At 38.9% G+C, this 6,000-nt stretch overlaps 1 protein-coding gene across 1 annotated transcript in view; it reads left to right on the top strand.

Moving 5' to 3' along the window:
* Positions 1-1,967: 1,967 nt before the first annotated feature.
* The window catches only part of TNR (tenascin R), a 207,845-nt gene continuing 203,812 nt past the window's right edge, over positions 1,968-6,000 (top strand). Inside the window, exon 1 of the mRNA XM_058178365.1 lies at positions 1,968-1,983. The gene's annotated coding sequence lies outside the window, so the exon portion shown is untranslated. The remainder of the gene's footprint in view (positions 1,984-6,000) is intronic.

The raw sequence follows: 6,000 nt of genomic DNA, 5'->3' as shown, positions 1-6,000 counted from the left end.
ACACAGGAAACCAATGCAACTCATTGCAATGGTCTAACATGGCAATATTAGCGGCCAACATTACTGGCCAGTAAGGATCATCAGGCACTGCATATTGGACCAGCTCAGGTTTTCTTTGTGATCTCAAAGGGCAACTCCATATAAAGAAAATTAGAGTGATCTCAATGAGAAATGGGAAGTGAATGTTCTCAGTACATCCTAAGAATACTATAGTTGCTCCACCAGAAAAAGCCTCCACCTGTTTTTCTAGGTGGAATGAGTTCAGATTGTAAATCCACTTTCTCAACCCTGATGAGAGTTACAGTTGTCATAGTCGCAGATTCAGTAGACTTGAATTAACAGCCATATGATCAGGTTGGATTTGAGCCTGTTTATTTCCATCCTGATTCCAGAGAATCTTCAAGCCAGCACTTTTAGCACAAGTTTAATCAAAGTTAAGGTTACCAAATTCTGGAATTTAGTGATTAAGGCTACATATATGCAACTGAATCAAGAAGGAAAGTGCACGGCTTCCAAAGCTGACAGTGCAATCATTTCTAAATCAGAAGCTATATCAACCAAAGTCTCATGGGACTAAGAATCATTGCTCATTTACAGTTGAGGTGAATTGTTTTGCAGTATTTTAAACTTTCCATCTAAATAAAATAAAGAAAAATAATACAATCTGTGTAAAAGTGTGAACTGAGGCTTATTTCATAATGTGTGAACCCAGTCAAATAATGCATTGATGATTAAAGTATTATAAAATCATCTCTGAAATCTTACACTCAAAATTATGATTCACATTTTGTGTCTTTTTTCACCACAAATTATTAGACAATTTGTCTATGGAGATTCTCAGTCATCCAGGTCATGGTTATTCCAAAGGTGCTTTTTCAAGAGGTAACTGGACTTTCTGTGTTTTTGCTTGAAGACGTTTCACTTCTCATCTAAGAAGCTTCTTTAGTTCTGACTGAATGGTGGGGAATGGAAGGATTGCTAATGACTGCAAGGAATATAAATTCTTCCACTCCCCACCCTTCAGGCAGAACTGAAGATGCTTCTTGGATAAGAAGCGCAATGTCTTCAAGGAATAAGAAAGTCCAGTTGCCCCTTGAAAAAGCACTTTGGGAATATTAGGCAATTTATTTTGCGTTACTTTCTCTTCCTCCAAAACAACAGAAAATTTCTACCAGCCATTTCAAGCCCATCTTCTACATCGCCAGAAATTGACCACAGGCACTCTGCATTTGCCCCATGTCAAGGTCCTTAAAAATCATATTTGATCATAGGCCCACTTCTTCCAATAAGGCAGAAGAAAAGTAATTCTTCTACTGTAAAAGGAAAATTCTCAGCTTCTCCTATATTTAAGCTGAAAGTTTGTACATATGCCCAATGTGGAAGATTTATACTCTTGGGGAGCAATATGGCTTACTCGGACCTATCATTATTGGATTGGTAATGTTTAAACTGAATCTCTACTGCTTTGGTACTCAGGTTTAGGCAGCCTTGGATATTCTGTGGACATTAAGGTGTGTTTCTAAAGTATAAACTGACTTCAGAAGGAAATACAAGACCTATCCCCTATTTCGTGCAGATTTCTTGGCTAAATAGGTAATAATTTCCTATTAGAAAGTGCTGTAACCTTTCTCCTGAACTACTGGTTTGAATATTCTCATTGGGGACAAATGTCAGATGAAGTAATTCAGAAACCAGATGTAATTTCTGCTTTTTAAGTATTGAATAAAAGGAAAGAAAAAATAATCCTAAAAGCAGGCAGTCTAGAAGCTATTCTAATAAGTTAAGAGAAAAAAAATAGTTCCTTTCTCCCCAAATACTGTTATTCTCTTTGAATGAGAAGATGTAATCTATTATATGTCTCTTTTGCTCTCTTTAGGTGGTTCAGAAGTGTTGGCTTGATAGAGGTCAGTTGCTTTGAAGAACTGAATCAAGAAGCGTATCGTGTACTGGGAACTTCAAACAGCCTGTTGTCACACATAGCAGGTACTGGACCACCTTTATTTTTCCTTCATTGTCCTTCCGCATGTACTGTTGTGCTTTGCTGGTTCAATTTGGTAAGAAGTTGTGACAAACTAAAAAGAGAACTCTACTCTCCATGACTATTCTACCTCTACATTTTAATAGCAAGGCTTTTGTTCCTGTTCTGTTACTTTATTCTGGGGTATTGGGAAGCCCAAGAATCTACCATCTTTAAACTTCATTTAACCAAAGCCTTGCAGGACTCAGAACCCACACAATGCACTAAGCAGATCTGACTATGCTTCGGATCCCAGCTTCAGGCTTTACCACATCTGATGAATTGTTTTCAGATGGTAGACCTTGTCAGGGGAAGGGGGAGGCTGCCTGAATAGCAAGCCCAAAGACACTAACACGCATACAGCAGCTAATTATTGGATGCCGGATTTTGCTAGACTGCATGAAAGACCTCACAATTACATGAATGCAAGGAAATCATTGATCACATTTTCAAGTAAGGCACTTAAGGGTGCTGGTTATTTCATGACTGGAAATAAAAGCTTATTGCTTTGCTTGCTCATGTTGAGGGTGCTGCTATATTCCTTCATTACCTGACCACTGATGAGCTCATATAAATCATACTTTGAATGGAGGGGTCCTTGGTGCTCCCTGAGCTTGGTTGTTTTCTTGCAAACGTTTCATTACCTAAACTAGGTAACATCATCAATTCTAGTGATGGTGATGTTACCTAGTTTGGGTAATGAAATGTCTGCAAGTAAACAAGCAAGAGAGCACCAAGGACCTCTCATGACAACCCTGAGCTACAAATATTCTTCTTTATCAATACTTTGAATTATTTACTAGCCTAACTCAATGTTTTCACAGCTTCAAATGTCTAGCTTAAAACAATCTTATCCATACAGTTCTTGCCATTAGTCTTGCTGTGGTGGAAAGAGAAACAAACTGGAGCTTCCGTTTAATTTCAGAGCTTTCCATAAGCTCTATATATCTGTTTCTCCCTTGTGAGGTACCCTGTGGATATGATCAACGGCAGTGACTGCACAAAACCTTTTAAAGGACTAGTTATTTTGGCAGCATGCTGAAGTCTTTTTAACACCGTCCCAGCCCACTGCACTCCAGAAAAACTTTTGTTTATCGCACAAAGAGCTATTGTTAGAGAACCCATAGGAAACCAAAACCATCTGCACAATTGGGTATGTTATGATTCAATACATAGCACAACATGGTGCTGACCTATTAATCAACTACAGGGAACATTTGTTTTAGACAAAAGCATGTGGTGGGTGAAAGGCTACATGCAATACTTTAACCCTGGCTGGTGTTGTGTATCACATCCCATAAATGATTTGTAGGAGACACCCACAAGAGAGTAAGGAAAGGAGATAACCAGAGTGCTGATAGATAATAACAACTAATTTAATAACTTGTTAAATTTGTATATTGCATGACTTTCAACTGCTCAAGGAGGCTCACAACAATAAAGCAAAATTATAGTGATAAGTATCAATAAAACAGAAAAGAAAAAAGATGTGACTGTGTCTCCCTCTCCCTCACCAAAGACCTGAACTAAAAGTCAGGTTTTCGTGGCTCTTCTAAACAACAGCAGACTAGGGGAGCATCAGGATCTGGAGGGGGGGAGCTTATTGTAGAAGGCAGATACTGCTACAGAGAAGGTGTACTGGCTCGCATTCCTCATCAAGTGATCCCTGTTTGTAACCTTCACTATCAGCTTCCAACAAAGTCAACAGGGATGGCAGAAAGTAGCAAATGGCAATCACGTTACCATGGGGCACTGCAACCACACAAGATTCACCTAACAATGGCAACAAGGGTGCCAGAATTGCCATCATAAATTCAGGCAGTCACATGATGTTGCGCCTTACAACTGCATCATTTATTTATTTAATAAAATAACCATTCTATGCTTTCTAAACATTATTCAGAAACCAGCAGTCTTTTACTCCAGCCCCTTTTTGCATTACCAACCCTATAGAAGAACAGACCCAGATGTCGTTGGCAAATTGCTTGAGGCATGACAAAGCACTGAAGTGGAATTTGTCATTATCATGATTAAACAATATCGTGGTGTGATAGAAACCAAGGGTCCGAAGTGAAAAGAACAATACAATACAGGCAGTCCTCTTTTAGCAACCACAATTGGAATTGGCAACTCAATCATTAGGTGAAGCAGTCACTAAGTGAAAAAATCAAGTGAGCATGACAGTCAATCAGAAAAGAGCCACAGGAGATGATTGTTGCACTGTATATGATCACTGCTGAGAGACTATCATAAGCACAAAAATGGAAAGACTGAAATATCCACAGTTCAGAAAGAGATACCTTATTTAGGCAATCCTTCCACTCTGTGGAGGTGGGAGAAAAAATGGGTCAACAATGTGTACTAATTGATTGTAAAGATGCACAGAGGTGTGTTTATGTGTGTGGGTGTGTGAGAGAGAGAGAGAGAGAAATTGTAAACACAAGCATTGGTTGCAAAGTTACTTTTTATCACTGTTATACTGTGACTGATTGCTGTCACAGGCAGTCATTAAATGAGGACTGTCTGTAATTTTTAGAAGGTACCTGTGGAATCAATGGCACCATTACCACCTTTAATTAATTTATGTACTTTTGTATATATTATTTTATTTTACCACCTGTATCTACAATTTGCTTAGATTCCTTTTAAACTAAGGCAGTACAAGTAGTTCTCAATTACTGTAAAGTTATGGGAAGGCCAAAACTCACTGACAGTGACTGAGACCAAGAGATCTGCCACTCAGTGACCACGAGCTCTGCCACTCAGTGACCACTCTGGCATAGTCGTTTATGTGTAGGCATAGAAATCAGAAGGCTCTGAGTTCTAGTCCCACCTTGGCAAGAAAAGCTGGGCTTTTCAGTCACTCTTTCTCAGCCAAACTCACCTCACGGGGTGAGTGTTGTGAGGAAAATAGGAGGAAGAAAAAGTATTGGTATGTTTGTCTCCTTGAGCTGTATATATTTAAAAAAACAGATTAATTTTTAAAAAAAAGTTAAGCAAAGCAGTCATAAGGTACAATGTCACAGGACTGCACACAGGAGCTGTTCCAGGAGCCCCAGCTGCTTTTGTTAGTTGAATCCATGCAGTCAGTGTCCTATGATCACATGATTATCATTTGCGACTTTGGCTGGCTTGTTGAAATCCAGCAGCGAAAGTCGCAAATGGCAATAACCACCCAGAATCAGTTCGGTGAGATAGATGGTATAGAAATGTGATAAATAAGCTAACGTGACTACAGAATAGTCACCAAGTACTCAAATCATGATCATATGACAACTACAAGGAGCAATCATACGTACCCCTTGTTTTGCACCATCATAACATTAAATGGTTGTTAAATGAATATACAGTAAGCAAGGACTACACGCAATTACATTGCATAATAAATGAATAAGTAAGGTGTGTATGAAGTGAAAGTGATGGGAAAAATGGATCCTTCCCTTTGTTCCTTTCTAGCCTGTTGTTGCATTTATTAAAACCTTCAATACACAATGCTTATGGCAGCTCCTGCTTTTCTTACCTATTAGAGTTTGCTGTCATAACTATTGAAACATGTGGAAAGGAAAGGAATGCACACAAAAAAAATCAATACAGATTTATAGAGTTGTGTAGTATTAATGCAGTGGGCAGTAACCATTTCTTTTTAACAGTTAAGAGTGAAACTGAGAACTAGCAGCAGGAAGTTGATCTATCAATGCTTCAGCAGTCAATCTCTTTTCTCCCTCATGCATGGTAAGTTTAAGCAGGAATGGGGGAAATGTGTCCAGGTCAGAAGCTACCTAACTGGTATATCTAAAACAATAGAGGGAGAACCAGTTTGGTGTAGTAGTTATATAGCCCTGGGCTAGAAACCAGGAGATCATGAATTCCAGTCCAACTTTAGCCTGAAAGATGGCTGGGTGACCTTGGACCAATTAATGCCTCTCAGCCCTAGAAAGAAGGCATTTCTGAAAATCTTACCAAGGAAAGTGCAGGGACCCATC

This window comes from Ahaetulla prasina, chromosome 3, assembly GCF_028640845.1.
Source record: "Ahaetulla prasina isolate Xishuangbanna chromosome 3, ASM2864084v1, whole genome shotgun sequence".
Taxonomy (NCBI): Eukaryota; Metazoa; Chordata; class Lepidosauria; order Squamata; family Colubridae; genus Ahaetulla; species Ahaetulla prasina.
This window is presented reverse-complemented; position numbering and strand designations above follow the sequence as displayed.